Source organism: Amblyomma mixtum, chromosome 9, assembly GCF_055824585.1.
Source record: "Amblyomma mixtum isolate Tamu chromosome 9, ASM5582458v1, whole genome shotgun sequence".
Classification (NCBI taxonomy): domain Eukaryota; kingdom Metazoa; phylum Arthropoda; class Arachnida; order Ixodida; family Ixodidae; genus Amblyomma; species Amblyomma mixtum.
This window is the reverse complement of record NC_143020.1, coordinates 109,951,041-109,968,778: the sequence shown is the minus strand read 5'-3', so window position 1 is coordinate 109,968,778 and position 17,738 is coordinate 109,951,041. Positions and strand designations below refer to the sequence as shown.

The 17,738-nt window shown below is 49.6% G+C and overlaps 1 long non-coding RNA gene across 1 annotated transcript; it reads right to left on the bottom strand.

Annotated features, from left to right (window-relative positions):
• Window positions 1-3,989: 3,989 nt before the first annotated feature.
• Window positions 3,990-7,549, bottom strand: LOC149330687 (uncharacterized). Its single transcript, XR_016285713.1, has 2 exons — window positions 6,051-7,549; window positions 3,990-4,406 (listed from the first exon to the last, which is right to left on the bottom strand). It is a non-coding gene; the product is annotated as an uncharacterized LOC149330687 (long non-coding RNA).
• Between the last annotated feature and the right edge of the window lie 10,189 nt (window positions 7,550-17,738).

The following is a 17,738-nucleotide window of genomic DNA, read 5'->3' as shown; positions in this document are numbered from 1 at the left end:
ATTTCAGTCAAAACAAAAAATGGTGCCTGAAAGGGATATATACATCTTCATTCACTTTCAAATGGTGATTGCGGAGGTTATTTTAGATTTACCCGAAGTCATAACAAATATGCAACCTTGATTGTGAGCGCTCAACAAAAAGACAATGAGTGAAATCTCGGAAATCGCGTCTAAAAAATTTACACCTATTTGTTGAACGAAGAACAAAGTTACTGCATTTAACATCTTCAACACCACCCCGTGCGACGTCTTTTAAAGGAGTGTACACATCAGATTTTTTATTTGTGTTTTCTTCATTCAGATGATGCGTTAGAAATTAGTATAAATGCATCACCTTGTGGTATTTGCCAGCGACCAACTGCACCAACAAACCAATACCAACCAACACCAACTACATGTCACAGCTTCTGTTCAGTTCAGTCGAAAACAACTTGAGAGAAGAAATTCAGTTATAAATTATTTAGCGGTCGTTGGCAAATACGTCGTGCTGATTCATGTATTCTGATGTCTGACGCATCATCTGAAAAAAGAAAGCACACCACTGAAATTAGATGTCTATAGTCTTCAAAGGTGCAACGCTAGTAATCAACCACAGGGTGGTTCAAATTTTACTACATCTGAGTAGTTCTTGAAAGTAAACTGTTAATTACTGTGCATCTTCCAAGAACCCTGTATGGAAACAATTTAGGCTGACTTTTTGTGCACAGTATTTATGCGAAGCAGCCGTGCATGGTACAGAGGGCTTTCGTGTGCCATGTTTTTGTTTACACTGCTATGTCGAAATCAATTTTTCGTCAGTGCCAAGATTGCATATCACAAGCACGGGCATCTTTTTTCAAAATTTCGCTTTATCTCTCTTTTTTACCTCATCAGCACTTTTGATTTTTAGTTCATTTAATATTTCTACATTGTTGAATTGGACATATTCAGCTTTGTTACTACTACCGCCTGATACTGACACTGAATTTGATAGGAACAGGTATCAGGCACGAAAGATTTTTATTGCGTTTGCAGTATAGCCCACTTTAAGGCAGGAAAGCCATGGTTGTGCGTGCGTGCGTGCGTTCGTGTGTGCATGTGTGAGACCACTTCAGCAACCTGAGCGGATCGAGGCTGCTTAAGGGTGGGCGCGGAAAGTGTACTAGAAACCAAAACCACCCACCAGAAAGCCTGCGTAGCAGCGAAGCAAACGCATAGGGAGTGTGTAAGTGCCATACAAGCTAAACCTGTGGCGAAGGAGCGACCTTGTCTCTAGACAGATATTAGTTTGGGCTTAAAAAAAAAGGAATAAGAAAAAAGTGCCCTGCCCGCACCGTCATACGACACAACGGGCTTGTCTCTAGACAGTAGGATTTATCCGAGAAAAGTTAAGGGGGAGCCTGGTCTTGAAAAGAAATTTTTATTAATCTAGTCATAGTTATGAAATTTTCAGGGCACATGTATTTATGTGCGCTGGTTCTAGATGCCATTTAATTTCATGTAAAACAATTTCTTGAGCACTTATGCAATTTTTATGCAAGTATTTTGCTAAGAGTTTTGAAGAAAATTTGCTGCGGGAAACTCGCTGAAATGTATGCCATTGGGTTCTCTTGATACCAAGGAATGCAATAAGGGTAAAATTATCCTTGCTATCATAGAACTTGAGTTATAGGGTGCTGAAGCTGTCACTTCAGATACAGGAATACACACTTTTGTTATCATTTCTGAAGTGACAACTTCAAAACCTTATAACTTAAGCTCTATGATAGGCAGGAAGACAGTTTTACCCTTATTGCATTCCTTAGCGTCAAGAGAACTCAATGGCATACATTTCCGCAAGTTACCCGTGAGAAATTTTTTTCGAAGCTCTTTACAAAATGCATGTATAAAAATTACAAAAGTTCTCAAGTAATTGTTTTACATGAAATTAAATGACATATTTAGAATCGGCATACAAAAATTCATATCCCCTGAAGATTTCTTTACTGTGACTTCATTGATAAATTTTTTTTTTTCAAGACCAAGCTCACCCCTTAAGACAAATTTAGTCTTTCATTTCGTACTCAGTCCTGCTTCCATGCATAGGCTGCCAAAGGCTCCTTCAGTTACCTTCGTGGTAGGTAAACGCACCCTTTAGTCCTCAGTGTCTTGCCTAATCCAGGCGCAGTTGACAGTGTAGTCCCAAGGGAAAACAGAGGAAGTATGAACAATATCCGTGGTAGCGGCTGAATCACGCAGTGCCTTAATTAGATTTCATGTTTATCAATACTTCCTGCATATATGGTCAGTTTCATGTTCTCGTCGACCCTCGTATAATCGCAAACAGAGCTCTTCTGCTTGCAGGTAAAGGGAAACTGCATAGGTTTTAGTAATCAATGAGCTTAAGAGGGTCGAATGTGTGAAACTTTCAGGTAAAGCATGCAAAGTCTTTTTGGGCTAGCGCTTGAAATAGTGAAGCAATCGCCGATTAAAATCCGGTGCCCTTCAAGCTTCTCCGCAACGCACAACGCCAAGTGGGGGCCGGGCGCGTGATGACGTCATCGAAGATATAGGTACAGCCTTTGTCAAAAGTTTGGAGCCCAGGGGGTTTTCTTTTGAGCCACACTGTGTCGTTCTTAATGGATCTCTAGCACTCCAAATTTCTTGGACATGAGAAGATTACTGGTACTGCTTCCTGCAATAGGTAGGACTTCCATGAATTCTCCTGGAGTCCCAATATAAAGCTTGGAAGTGAACCCTCTGGGCTCTAAACTTTTGACAAAGACTGTACATTTCCAACGCACAAACGCCTGCTTTGAAGGAAAAAAAACCAACGCCACCGAAGGCGAACTGTGCTGAGAGTTGTTTGGCAGCGTCTAAAGCGTCAGGGCAGGGTGTGGCTGACAACAGCGGTAATTTGAAATCATACCCTCTGTGACGTCACGCTGAGTTTCCCTGCACTCCTCCTGTGCATTGAGGAGAAGCGCAAAATTCAATCGTTAATTACGTCACTATTTTAAGTGCTAGTGCAAAAACACGTGGCATGCTTTACCTACAGCCTATATAGATTTGAATCCTTGAATATTGCGAAATTCTAAAAAAAGTGCTGCAGTTGCCCTTAAGAGAGATATGTAGCCCTGCTTGTTGCAATTATAGCAGTCTATGGATCTTACCGCTTCAAACGCGCGAGTTACATCGGCCCTTTCTTTCAGTGACTCGATAGGCCTTGGTAGCCTGCCTTCCTTTCATTGGCCGCGCCGCGGTGGCTCAGTGGTTATGGTGCTCAGCTGCTGGCCCAAAAGACACAGGCTCAATCCTGGCCACAGCAGTCGCATTTCAGTGGAGGCGAAATGCTAGAGGCCCGTGTACTGTGCGATGTCAGTGCACGTTTAAGAACCCCAGGTGGTCGAAATCATCCGGAGCCCTTCACTGTGGCATCCCTCATAGTCTTAGTTGCTTTGGGATTTCAAACCGCATAAAATCAAACCTTCATTTCGCGATCTGCTCCTTTCAATTCAAAATCCTCTCTTCAGTGATCCTTGCGCGATAGCAAAGACCTTCTTCGAAAAGCCTCTCTTTCCTCACCTGTCTCTGTACACTGCCTTGCTTTGAAGATTTCTGCAAATGTAGTGTACGCTTCTGTGAGCTGTGCCGTGCCCTGTCTAAGGCTTGTGGGCAACCTAAGACTCTTAACCTGGTAGCAATCATCATCACAACTTGCCCACCTGATTGTGAGCAAGCTGTGCACCTTATAGGATTCCGTGAGCTTGTCTTGCAGCCATATGTCCTCAGATCTTCAGAAATCACGTAGTATTCCTCTAATGCAACACATTCCAGCACCTTGTCGTGATTGTTGTACAATTCGGCGTACTTAAAGCCACTCCTTCAAGTTAATTTTTAGTCTATGTGCAAAGTCCGTATTCGATTCCCCATCTTTCTTTCCCTGCCGGAATTGCTGTCGAAATGATTCAGCAGGCAGCCGGTATTTTCGAAGCAGAGCACTTTTTACTTTCTAGTGGCTGTCACAGTCGTCTGAGAGACTCATTATACCACTTTAGCCACTTCACCGGGAAGGAACGTTGAGCTGCATCGTTGCCCTTAAAAGTGCATCCATCGCTCGCTTGTGGAACTGTTCGCCGCTTTTTCCATGCCAGAGTCGGAGACTCAACAAGCTCCCCAAGGAGGCTGGCGAAAGTTCAGGTTCCTCAACCACGATGGAGCAGTTGAAAAGCGACAGGCTCTCAATGCCTGGCCAGTGTCTTTTCGATGGTGAATGAACTGATGCCTGAGATGCCATTGAGCGACAGGTGTTTCAGATGCAGCTTTGTGAACATGTCTTCCAAGAGGCAATGGAATGGGAACGAGAACTCTTCGTAACGTAAGGAGAGGTTGGTCACACTGAAGAAGTTGCAAATCTTGGCCACTGAGTCCCAGCGCCACGTGACTACCTGCGGAAAGGAATGAAAATGTTAGGTGTGTAATGCGGAAATAAAGATGTCAGTATCGAGAAAGCAAGTGTATCATGAAAACAAGAATGCACCCGTGTCACGCCTAGGGTAGTAAAATCAATTCGTTCTTATCTGCGCTATGGGCTCACAGAACGAGGGTTCTACAGCCAGCTAGGCAATGACCCGTGTTCCTTCTTAGCATACATGGTGCCATTTTGGCTGCTTCATCGATGACAGCACAACAAGCACACTCAGCCGGCACATGCAAAGCGATATCTTGACAGGCAAGTGAATGTTGTCGACTTTCTTAATCAAGTTTTTTGTGTTTGTAGCCTCCAGTCTATAGTCTCTTGATCCAGAAATGTCGTTTCCTTCCCAAGAGGGCTAAGCTGTCGCATTTGAAAGCATTTCATCTGAAATATGTTCAAGGACAGGGTGATGAGGGACTCACCATTCTTTGTGGACCTGTGTTATACCACATATCTCATAATGCTTGTGTGTGCGTATTTCAACCGATGTATTATGCAAGTTGTACTACTCGGGTATACTACTTGCATATTATGCAAGGTGTACTCAATGGACTAACAAAATCGGGTATGTCATGTGAGGCTAAATGTTCCAGAAATTAAAGAGACACTTAAGCTGCACCTTAAAGGTATGATGCGACTGCGCTAATGGTTATTTGCAATTTTAATTAGTACCTTTTTCTAATTATGCACAACCGTCAGCATACATCAGTATGCATACCAGACCATGTGATACACCACAAGACACAAAAGGTATGCCTTTAAGTACAACGAACGTGCCACAGTGGCCTAGGAGTAGCGTGTCTGACTCGCAACCCAAGGGTGACGGGTTCGATTCCTAAGTTTCCCGATCAATTTTTGGGCGCCATTAATTTACTTAACTTCCTCACATGTCATAATGACATTTCAGTGATGCTACGACTTCATAGTTGCAAACGAACTGCAGTTTTGATCATTTTTATTCCACAACTGAACATGAGACGTGCCAACCTTCTCGACTAATCCTGAATTGGTGTGACAACGCGGCACAGCTCTTCCTCCGAACGTCCGCTCCAACGTTGTCGAATTAAAATCTACGTGGACATTGAACAACACTATGGCGAAAGGCTTTAGATCAACTTGAGTGCCTGCAGTTCTACAACATGCACTGACATTGCATTGCCCATGGGAGTTTTTTGCCTTTGGCCTTTACGAAAGTGTAGCCACGAAGAGCTCCATTACAGAAGCGCAAATTATGAGATACAGAAGGCTAAACACTTAAACCGCACAGAGCTTCAACGCATTATTTGTTAAGTCCATGCAGGGTACAATGCCGGCTGTACACGTGCCCATGTAAACTTGTTTGCACCTTCCAGTTAGAGGTATGATGTCGGTATAACGTACGCTCATTGGTGAAGGGGGGACCTCGTCCCCTGAGGTTGGCTTCCCCGCAGTGCACCCTCTTTAGCCATGTTAGTTACTTTAACTAACAACGGAGGGCACCGGCATCGCAGCGGCGCGAGCGCCACGGATGACGTGATTGCTGCGCACACGGTAGACGGCCCTCTTCTGCTCGGGACGGGGTAATGGATAATGGATAGGCTCAATATAGATGCGTGTAAAGGAGTGACAGGCATACCTACGTATTTGGTGGCTCTAGTTGCTTGAAGTCGAGGTACTGGGATGGGTCCAAGCAACAATGGCTGCTGCAGTGGCCCGGTACGCTTCTCTGTGCTTCGTCGAGAAATGGGAGGGTTCCAGGTTTCGTACGTTGAACTATTTGTCATCTCGTTTCTCGGATTTCCAGGGTATCGTGCAGAATTAATTCCTGCAGAGTTCTCCATTCTTCCCCCTGGGGTATTTTACAAAGCTTTATGTACCTATAGAAAGTTTCTCTCGAGACACGTCAGTCCTTTTTCAGTTTCACGGGGTATTCTGTGTCATTGGAGTGGTATTCCCCTCTACAGTGAAAGCAGAGTAGGAAGATGTGATCCATGTCAGCTTGTTCAGGTTGTTTTGAGCAGTTACGACATCTCAGAGTTTTGGTTGGGCAGTCGTCTTGACGGTGCCCGTAGAGAAAGCATCTGTAGGAGAACTGGGCTTCTAGACGATGGGGTTCACATTGGAATAGTGCTTGTTCTTACACCACTTCCATAGGGACAATGCTTCCTGTGAAACTAATGATTGCTGTTCTTGAGCTTCCCATCATTCTGGTGGCTGAGATCCTGGCTTCAAACGATCGCAGATGTTTCATGAGCATTTCCGAGGGCGTGTCCGGTGCTATTCCGCGGATCATCTCTGTACACGAGTTGATGGGGGTGGCAATGTATGCTTTGACATGGTGTTCTTTTCCACTAAGAACTAATTTGGTAATGGAAGCAAGCTTTGTCGCCGCCAATTCTTAAATTTTCCTCCCTTTCTACACTCAGGGTAACGCCTCGCACTTCATGACTCGTGAGTTGAGCTCTCGCATTGGCTTCCGTCACAATATCGTCCAGGTGGTTAGCAAGACGAAGACCCTATCCTGGTCTGATGATGACTATATGAGTTTGTGTGGGAGGCCGAGCTTCCAAACTCCTTTGAGCTTCACCGTTGTTCACTCATCGTCATGCTCAGGGAACCTACTGTAAGTGTCCATATCGGCGCTCACGGGTCTACCCGTGGAGGAACATGAAGAGCATTGGTTGACATTACTTTCTGCGGGGTCATGGTCCTCGCCTGGCGTATTCGGTCGTGTTGAGGGCTTAGCGACTTGGTGACGGTTGCTTCTGAGGGTGTCCGCTGAGGAGACTGGTTTGCATACGGTTGTCGATTGAGTATGGAGCTCCAGTGAGCATTAGGATTAGTTTATGGTCGGTAGAAGCTGAGCTGGTGCAAGGTAGTCAAGGCATTTACTTGACATGTAGCTTTCCAGTGTGATGCAGGAGTTTGGTCGGAGTTGGTCCGGTCAGATGCTAAAACGAGGGTGGCTGCACCAAAATGGGAAACCTTGTCAGTGCCTTTTAACGTGACCAGCTTTTAGCAGAGTGGGCGCCGAGTCTGAAAAGCCAGCACGAGCTCGAGCCGCGCAGCGGAGCGAGGCTTGAGTCATGAGTCACCCGATCGTGCTCCCGAGCTGAAAAGGAAATTGAAGGAAAAAGAGGAAATGTGGACGAGTTCAGAAAAAGAGCGAAATGTGTGTGGGGAGTGGGGGGGGGGGGGGTGAGGAATGGGGAAGCCAAAGGTTCCTCAGAAATGATAGCTGGAGGTGGAGGGCGTAAGGTAAATGTAGCAGGATAAACTTAACAGAAAAAAAAAGGAGGAGAGAAATGGCTGATTGAACGCAGAAAGGATGGGTTGGGGCAGGGGGGTAGAGTGAAAGAAACTACAAGCGGCTTTGCTAAGTTCTGAAGAATGCTCTGACTATGTGCAAGACCTTTTTAGAGAATTACGCCAGTGCCAGTGCCGGAATAAATCAGAACATACGCAGTTTGCACTGCTACAAACACGCGCGGAACGGTCTCGACATCAGTTGCTCTATGCTAGCAAAAGTAGCGTTAAAATTATTCAATTGATTCATTGGATTTCGATTAACTCCGATTATTCCCTTCTTTTATCTCAGTGCCCATTTTGGGTTTTCAAATTTTGGCGCCACTGCCTACACTTCCGGTTTTTCAAATTTGGCGCCATACTTTGCCCTAGTTCTGGCCACTTTTTGGGCATTTTTGGCTCTAATTAAATAACTAATCCTCCTATCGACATAATTCTTTTTGCGCCGTCATCCTCACATTGCCCTCTTTCGATTGCAACCGCTCGTTCGTCGCTACCTCTTCCGAGAACCTCTCAACTGCTGCGGACATCTTTTGGTGACACGAACCCCACCGACACAGCCTAGAAATGCTTCGCGCCGGCGTCGCCTCTTGGAAAAAATTGCTGGGGCTTAGCTTTGGTTAAGCCTAGTTAATTGCGAAAGCGATATCCCCTTGGCAACGCTATGTGTTTCGCTTATGGGTGGTGGTGGTGAAAACTTTTAATTGCTGCAATAGAGTTTGGGAGCCACAGAGTGGCCCCGCTACATGGTCGGCGTCCCTAGTCCGGGACACCGCATGACAATGCCCCGTCTTTCGCCCGTTTCACCAGAGCCCTTTGGGACTCAAGCGAGGAGCAGTTGAGGAGGGCAGTCTCCCATGCCTCTCTGGAAGGGGTAGGGGAAGGGGGGAGGTGGGGATTTTGAGTACATGCCCACACCATGTGGAAGATATCACAGGTCTCCCCACAGTGCGGGCATCGCCCATCCGTGTTAGGATCGTAATGTTTTATGATTGCAGGACAGAGTAGAGTACCTGTCTGCAGGCGCCTTAAAGTTCGCTCCTCCGTCTTACTCAGCCCCTTTGCAGGGGCCGGGAAAAGGCGGTGGTTGTCGCTATAATGCGTTACTATTTCCCTGAATCGCAGCAGCGGCTGGTTAGTCTCCGAGCCAGAAGAGCTGGGATGAGGAGCCCGGTGAATAAGCGCTCGGGCAGCCGCGTCAGCGGCCTCATTACCTCGTAAGCCCTGATGGCCAGGAGCCCAAATGATTCTTTTCGGTGTTGGATCAGTGGCAGTCCGTCTTAGAATGCAAGCAGCTAAGGGGGAGATCTCCCCTGCCAAGTAATGATCACATGCTTTTCGGGAGTCCGTAATGATGATTCTCGAATTGGCGTGGGCGGCAGCAAGCGCTATCGCTACTTCCTCGGCTCGCATTGAATTCGGGGCTCGAAAAGAGAGTCCACCAACGTGCACTTCCTGGTGAACGACAGCGGCCGTGTAAAATCCCGTGGGTGATGGCCCTGCTACGTCTACATAATATACACCGGGTCGGGAGCCGTGTTGTCTCTCAAGAGCCCGAGCCCGCGCTTGTCGTCTGTTTTCGTGCATGTCGGTGTCCATGTTACGGGGGAGCGGGGAGACCCAGAGCATATGGCGCCACAGTACTGGGATACGCTCCGCCTCCTCTGGAGTGCAGTCGTGTTGGATGTGTAAGCGGTTTAGCAGGCGGCGCCCAGGGGCCTGTCTGCATGAGCCGCGTGTATTGGTTCACGAGGTGGGCCTCCCGCAGCTCCTGGTAGGAGTTTAGCACTCCCAATGCCTTGAGTTTGGTATTAGAGGTAGCCACCGGGAGATCCAGGGCTCGCTTAGTTGCCTTGCGGATGATGGCGTCTATTCGCGCCTCGTCTTGCTTAGTAGTGCGGAGATATGGCACGGCGTAGAGGATCCGGCTAGTCACACAGGCATAGACGAGCCGAAGCGCGTCCCTGTCCCGCAGACCGCCCCGCTTGTTGGAAACGCGGCGGATCATGCGCCCTACGTGTTCGCCTACTCGCTTGAGTTTCACAATGGTGGCGTCCGGTCTGAGTCTGTAGTGAATGAAAAGGCCCAGAATACGGAGCTCCTCCACTTCTCTAACAGGACCTCCTGACAGAGAGATGTGAATTGCTGTCCTATCCTTTGGGTTCGCTCTGACATGCAGAAGCTCTGATTTCGCTGGAGCACATTGGAGCCCACAGTCAATAGCATACGCATCGACTATGGAAGCGGCCTGCTGAAGGATATACGCGGCTATCGCAGACGGTGCCTGGGCGCCACCTGTTAAACCGCTTGCACATCCAACACACATGCATACCAGAGGGGACGGAGAACATCCCGGTGCTGTGGCGCCACATGCTATTGGACGCTCCGCTCCCGCGTAACATGGACATGGCTTCACATGAAGGCAGACGACAAGCGCGGGTTCGCACGCTTGAGAGGCAATATGGCTATAAAGAGGGCGTCTATTACGTGGACATCACAGAGCCGTCGCCCGCGGGATTCTTCACGGCTGCCGTAGTCCACCGTGGAATGAATGTCGATGGGCTATCTTTTCGGGCCCCAAATTCAACACGAGCGGAGGAAGTTGCAATAGCTCTCGCTGCCGCCGATCCAAAATCGAAAACGGTTATCACAGACTCTCGCCGGGCCTGTGAACATTAACTTGCAGGCGAAATATCACCTCTTGCCTCGCAAATTCTAAGACGCGCTCTCGCCGATCCAACTCGCACAAAAGTGATCTGGGCTCCTGGCCACCAGGGTCTACGAGGCAATGAGGCCGCTGATGCGGCCGCCCGAGCGCTCACACACCGGGCTCCTCATCCTAGCTCTCATGGCTCAGAAGCTCATAAACCGCTTCTGCGGTTCCGCGAAATCCTAATTCATTATTGCGACAGCCACCGTCTCTACCCGGCACCTGCCAAGGGGCTGAGTAAGGCAGAGGAGCGAACTCTGCGGCGCCTGCAGACAGGAACCCTTCTCTGTCCTGCCATAGCAAAACACTTCGATCCGAACACAGATGGGCGCTGCCCGCACTGTGGAGAGATCTGCGATATCTTTCACATGGTGTGGGCATGTACTCAGAATCCTCACCTTCCCCCCTCCCCCCTCCCCCACCCCCACCCGAGAGGCATGGGAGACTGCCCTCCTCAACTGCTCCACAGTGGAGTCCCAAAGGGCTCCACTGCGTCAAGCGGGCGCGGGACGGGGCCTCGTCGTGCGGTGTCCCGGACTAAGGATACCGACCATGCAGCAGGGGTTTTTTTTTACCCTCAAGCTCTCTTTGATTAAAGTTTTTCACCACCACCACCAAGGCTCCCCTCAGTGGTCCAAATTGTAATGTCATCTGCATATAACGCGTGTTGAATGCCTTCCACCCGGGCCAGTTGGCTTGGGAGGTGCATCATAGCTATGTTGAACAGGAGCGGTGATAACACCGCTCTCTGAGGGGTACCCCGTGTTCCCATCATGTAAGGGCCGTATTCCTCGCCCTCGATCCGAAGAAAGGCCTGGCGATTAGTCAAGAAATCTCTTACATACGCGTAGGCCCTAGCTCCACAATCGGTAGAACTCAAGTTGGCCAGGATGCTGCCGCTACCGAGTTTAACATTGTCGAAAGCCCCTTTCAGATCAAGGGCGAGGATGGCTTTGTCATTGTGTTGCATAGTTGTGGGTCGTATTACATCCCTGTGCAGCTGGAGAAGGACATCCTGTGCAGACATGTGGGGGCGAAACCCGAACATGGTGACTGCAAAGATGCCCGCACATGAGGTCAGTGATATGGACCTCAGGTTGTCCGTATTCACGGCCTTACCTGTTTTAGGGATAAACGTCACGAGTGACGTTTTCCACTCGGGAGGGAGTGGACGCCCGTGCCAGATCTGGTCGATGTATTCTAATAAATGGAGGTAGGCTGAGTCTCGTAGGTTCGCCAACAGGTTCACTGTTATGTGATCCCGTCCCAGAGCCGTACCCCGGCGCATTTTTGCTAAGGTCGCCTTAAGGTCGTGCAACTCAAAAGGGGCATCAAGTGTTTCATTAGGCCTGCCAGAGTAGATGTACTAAGGCCCAGGCGGGTCCTCCGTACGACAGAGATATCTGTCGCACAGAGTGTCCGCAAGTTGAGCCGTCGTGTTAAAGGGTCAGTCTACTCACCGAGATGAGTGTATAAATAATGGCATATTCTGGTAGTTGGCACCCTATAACATCAATAACGAGGGGTCTGCGCCCGGTTTAGGCAGGAATTTATATTTGATTTCGGCGTTAAAAGTCGCGTAAAAAAGCATGGTGGCGACCCCAAACGTTCATTTTGTTCAAGAAAGTGGTAGTCTTTTTTTTGTAGAAGCATAAGTGAATATATTACGTACCATTTGTATGCCCCAATGTCAGAGAAACGCACGTTTTGTTCTAGTAAACTGTAGAAGGCGTACCGCTCGCTTTTTCTGTAAATCACATGAATATTTATAGTTACACGTACGCAAAAAGCAGGCACATTCCCACTTTTAGTTCAGCGTATGCTAGCAGAGACGCAAAAATAAACTGAGCCTATAGTGGCGCCATATGGTCGTCAGGACGGGAACCATTGCTGTAAACAAACCGACTCTCCACTTAAGCCTAGGAGCGGCAGAATCGTCACTCTAATTATTAAAATAAAACAAATTTATCTCTTATATGTTTTCTTATAGGCGAGATGAGACGAAGCGAAAGACAGGCGCCCCATTTATGGCCAGTGAACGCACTGAAAAAGGCAGCAACAACGAGAATTCAGTCCGAAGCGAGAGGTCCGGCTTCTACGGGCGCCGCCATGTTTGTTGCCGCTCGGCGGAAATCCAGATGGTTGCCAGATGAGACTACCATTACATACAGATGTGCTCCCACATTAATAAATTCTATTTTAAAATGTTCTACCGCACTCCTCGGCACCACAGCTGGCTAAACGGTAATTTGAGTAAAAAGCTATCGGTTGCCGCAAAGAAAATATGGTCGATAAAATTCAGTAGACTGACCCTTTAAGCTTCGCCTCTAAGAGTGGAACGCGACAGCGTCTTGCAACGCTGCACGGGAGTCCACAGAACGCCATCGCCCATTCGGCTCTACGCCTTGCTCGACGGTAAATTGGTTTTTGAGGGAAGGAAATGTATCTCTCTCGCATATCTCGGTGGACACCCGAACCTCGCCTAAGGGAAGGGAGAAAATGGGAGTGAACGAAGACGCCGTATTAGCTAGACGCGCCCTTTTTCGGTCACAGGTGGTCGACCGTCCGCGAAGTTCTAGCTACTGCGCGCCGAAGAGCCGACTTGGTGCCCTTCTCTCGCTCTGGTATGACGTCAGTAGTCACATGACCGACCACCGACCGTGAAGGGTAGGCTGCGGTACCGCGAAGAGGCGACACTTGGCGTAGTATTGCTTTCGCAATAAAATAGACCAAACATGCATAGCGCAATGCAGACTACGAAGAAACAAAAAGTGGCTGGAGTTCAACGTGGCTTGAACCTAATTATAGGAGCCAAATCTCTGTTAAGCATGCCCACTGGCTCGAGCTGCGCCACAATCGCTGCCACGTGCAGAGAGAGGAGAGTTGAAAGATGTCGCAGCAACCGCGTCCGCCGAATCGACGATGTCGGTTGTAACCGATGCCCCTCTCCGTCAGCTCATGTTAAAGATCCCCAGGTGGTCGAAATTATTCCGGAGACCTCCACTATGGCACCTCTTTCTTCTATTCAACCAGGTGGTCGAAAATATTGAAGGGAAAGCTTCAATACGCTACCTAGAGCAGCCATCGCCGTACGCCCAGTTTTCACCTTCAAATGGCCTTGAGCTTCGAAAGCGAAGTAAGGTTTTGTTTATTGGAGTTTAACGTCCCCAGGTGGTCACCCCCCAGATCCCCAGGTGGTTGAAATTATTCCGGAGGCCTCCACTACAGCACCTCTTTCTCTCTTTCTTCTTTCACACCTACCTTCCTCCCTTATCTTACGGTGCGGTTCAGGTGTCCGTCGAGATATGTGAGAGAGATACTGCGCCATTTCCTTTCCTCAAAAACCAATTTACCTAGTAAATGGAAGGAAAAGATTTTTGCTAGCCCCGGCATCTGCTATCGCTGCTGGAAGCACTTGAGCTGGGGCAGTGGAAATTAAGGACAGCGGGCAGTTAAAAATGAACTGAAGGAGGTGAGGAGACAGTTAGAAGAAAGTATACGGAGGAGGAAATCGAAAACTGAAAAATGCTTTTTGAGGAAAGAAAATAGCTCGGTACCCGCCTCACATATCGGTGGACACCTTTCGCTTCAGTAATTGTTCCTACGCGACAGCGTATACAGTTCGTTCGGTCGAAAAGCCGTCGGCGAAGTAGTAGTAGTCGGCACCGCATGTCGGAAATAATCGGGGGCTGCGTAAAGATTGCCACAGAATGTTCCGGATAGTGTCATAAGATTCAACGTTTCATGCAGCATAAACTTATTAGTTAAATTAGAGCCGAGTTCGCGGCAGCAATTTGAACCGTCGACCTATTATATGGGGCTCCCTAAAAAAATTGTCATGCGTAGTTCGGGTTTCCACCAAGTGAGGCTTTGCGTCATTTCCTTTCCTCAAAAATATTGGCTGTGGTTTGACCAATGGCCATCCCGAGTAGAGTTGCGGAAGCTGGTTGGTTGGTTTATGGGATTTAACGTCCCAAAGCGACTCAGGCTTTGAGGGACGCCGTAGTGAAGGACTCCGGAAATTTCGACCACCTGGGGTTCCTTAACGTGCACTGACATCCTCTAGAATTTCGCGGAAGCAATGGCGCGGCAGTCGTAGTGGCGGCGGCATCTTAGGAGCCACTTTGACGGTGTGAAGTACGTAGAGGCGAAACCATTTTCCGCATCACTTTGGCTCCCTCGGTGGCACTGGTGACGTCACCAGCGGAGACGTCACACACAATTAAGTACTAATTACCAAGTAATGAGAAATTACCAATTAATGGCTAATCACTGATTAATGGCTAAACACTAATTAACTGCTAATTAATGACGCTTAACCTTCGCCTTTAGGAGTGGAACGCGACAGCATGTTGCAGCGCTGCCAGGGAGTCCACGGAACGCCGCCACCCGTTCGGCGCGTTGCCTTGCCCTTTGAACGCAACGTTTTTTGAGGAAAGGAAATGGCGCAGTAATTCTCTGTCATCTCGGTGGAAACCCGAACCGCACCGTACAGGAAGGGAGGAAGTGGGAGTGAAGAAAGAGGGGCCGTAATGAAGAAAATGAAAATTGTATTTGAGGAAAGGAAATGAGCAGTAACTGACTCACACTCGCTCCTCGCGCATGCGCAGTTGGGGCTTTCCGGGGCTCCGCAAAATCGCTCACACCTAGCGTAGTGTTGCTTCCGCAACAAAAGCCAATTTTCGATTTGTCCAACGGGCAAGGCGTCGCGCATGGCGTTCCCGTGGACTGCCTGGCAGCGCTGCAAGAAGCTTCTCAAAGGCGAAGCTTAAGCGTGCTCCAAATTTCTGTTTGTAAGTGCGGCCGCGTTTCGATGGAGGCGAAACGCAAGAGGCGCCCGTGTGCTGTGCGATGTCAGTGCACGTTAAAGATACCCAGGTGGTCGAAATTATTCCGCAGACCTCCACTACGGCCCCTCTTTCTCTCTTTCCTCTTCCAATCCCACCTTCCTCCCTTCCCTTACGGCGCGGTTCAGGTGTCCGCCGAGATATGTGAGACAGATACTGCGCCATTTCCTTTCCTCAAAAACCAATTTACCAATTTAAGTGCACAATGCTTCCTCGTCGCAACCAGCGGGTGTGCTAGGGTGTGGGATTTGAGCATGGGGTATCTGTTACAGCCGGCGCCGTCGCTTCGGCGCACGCGGTTGTTGCGACGCGCAGCGCCGCAGAGCCCGTGCGAAGGCACTTCATCGAGCGTACGGCCCCCAGCCGGACGCCGTGTGGGTGGACGCTGCCTGCACGGGTGATGAAGCGACAGCAGCTGTGGTGGACTCCTCTTTATCCGCCCTCCTCACACTACCTCTCTCTCCAGACACGTCCCCAGAGGCTGCAGAGGAAGCCGCCATTGCCCTTGCTATAACCCGCACGGAAGCCCGGTACATTTTAAGCGATTCTAAAACTGCGATTCTAAATTTTGCTCGAGGCCGAGTCCATGTCCCTGCTTTTGGCATACTGGACTCGCCCGATGCCCCCCCGCCCCGCCAAGTGGAGCTGATATGGGTGCCCGCGCACTCCGGGAATCCCGGAAACGAGGCCGCCAACCTTTTAGCCCGAGGTTCTTTAAACCGGGCTCAGGTGGCCTCTGATCGGGGATTCACGAAGGTGGTGGTGGTGGTGGTGGTGGTGAAAAACATTTATAATGCAATAAATATTTACAGAGAGGTGATTGGGGTAGGCCCTATTGGCCCTTTCCCCTAACAATACTAGGTGGAGCCCCTATTCCGGGGCCCCATTGGCAAGCAACGCCGCCCGCGTCCGGTGAACCAAGGCCTTTTGGGTCTTTAGGTCCTGACAGCCGAGCAGGGCCGCCTCCCAGTCCTCTCTGGTGGGGTTGGGGTTGGGGGGGATAGATGGGTTTGACTGACACGCCCAAACCATGTGGAAGGTGTCAGCCACCTCCCCACAGAACTGGCACGCGCCATCAAAGGATGGATTGAAATGTTTAAGCACCGCCGGGCACAGTACAGTGTTGGTAAGAATTTTGATGAGGAGGCGCTCGTCAGCGCGATCCAGACCCTTACAAGGGGCCGGGTAGCGCCGGTGCTCCTCCTTGTAGTAATCGGTGATTTGTTTGAATGTAATGGCCAGATTGTCTGATTGGGAGTACAATTCCAAGGACAGGGAGATAGCCCGGGGAGAGAGTGCGCGGGCGGCCTGATCGGCCTGTTCGTTTCCCTGGAGTCCCTGGTGACCGGGGGCCCAAATCAGGTTGCGTGGAGTTGGATCTTCAGATCGACAGCTATATTCCAGTATGCGCCAGGCAAGCGGGGGAGCCCAGCCCAACTCGTAGTTCCGACAGGCCCCTCGCGAGTCGGTGATGATGTGTTTCGACTTGGGAGTAGTGAGAGCAAGAGCAATGGCAATCTCCTCCGCGTGTGTTGCGCTGTAGGCTTTGAAAGTGAGCCCGTTGACTGTGTTTGTGTTGTGTACGACTGCGGCCGTGTACCACACCCCGTGGTGTGGGCCGGAGCGCATGCATTCATTCAGTGAGCTGACCCAGGCGCACAGAGCCTTACGCCAGCTCTACCCCCCGCCCCACCCCTCCCTAGATAACAAACACGCAACACTCTGGCGCAGACTACAGACACACACTCTCCCCTCACCCCTTAACCTAGCAAACTATCATCCATCCTTTCCCACTTCCGCATCTGTCCTATGCCCAGAACCCTTCGCTTCTTCCCTCCACATCCTTTCCCTCTGCCCGGCGGACCCTCCCCCGCGGGACCTAGAGAACCTCAAGACCTGGGAGGACTGGGAGACCCTGCTGCGCTCGGAGGACCCGGCCGTGCAGACCATCGCCACCGGCCGTGCTGCCAGTGTTATGGACCTTCGGAACATAAACACTTGAGTGCAGTGGGGTCGTGCGGGGACCCTGGGGCGTGCCCCGAATTCCTCTGTAAATAAAGTTTTCTCTCTCTCTCTTTCAGTCTATCTTCTCACATCTTTCAACTCTTCTGTCTGCACGTGGCAGCGAGTGTGGCACAGCCCGAGCCAGTAGGCAGGCCCGTGCACTTTCCTTTTCATCCTTCCTACAGTCGCAACAACAACATCCAGCGCTCTGGCCAGGCGCGACGCTGTTTCAGTTAAGAGAGAGAGACAGAAAGAGGTGCCACTGTGAAGCCCTAAATTGTAAATTGGTTTTTTGAGGAAAGGAAATGGCGCAGTATCTGTCTCACATATATCGGCGGACACCTGAACCGCGCCGTAAGAGAAGGGAGGAAGGTAGAAGTGACAGAAGAAAGAGAGAAAGAGGTGCCGTAGTGGAGGTCTCCGGAATAATTTCGACCACCTGGGGATCTTTAACGTG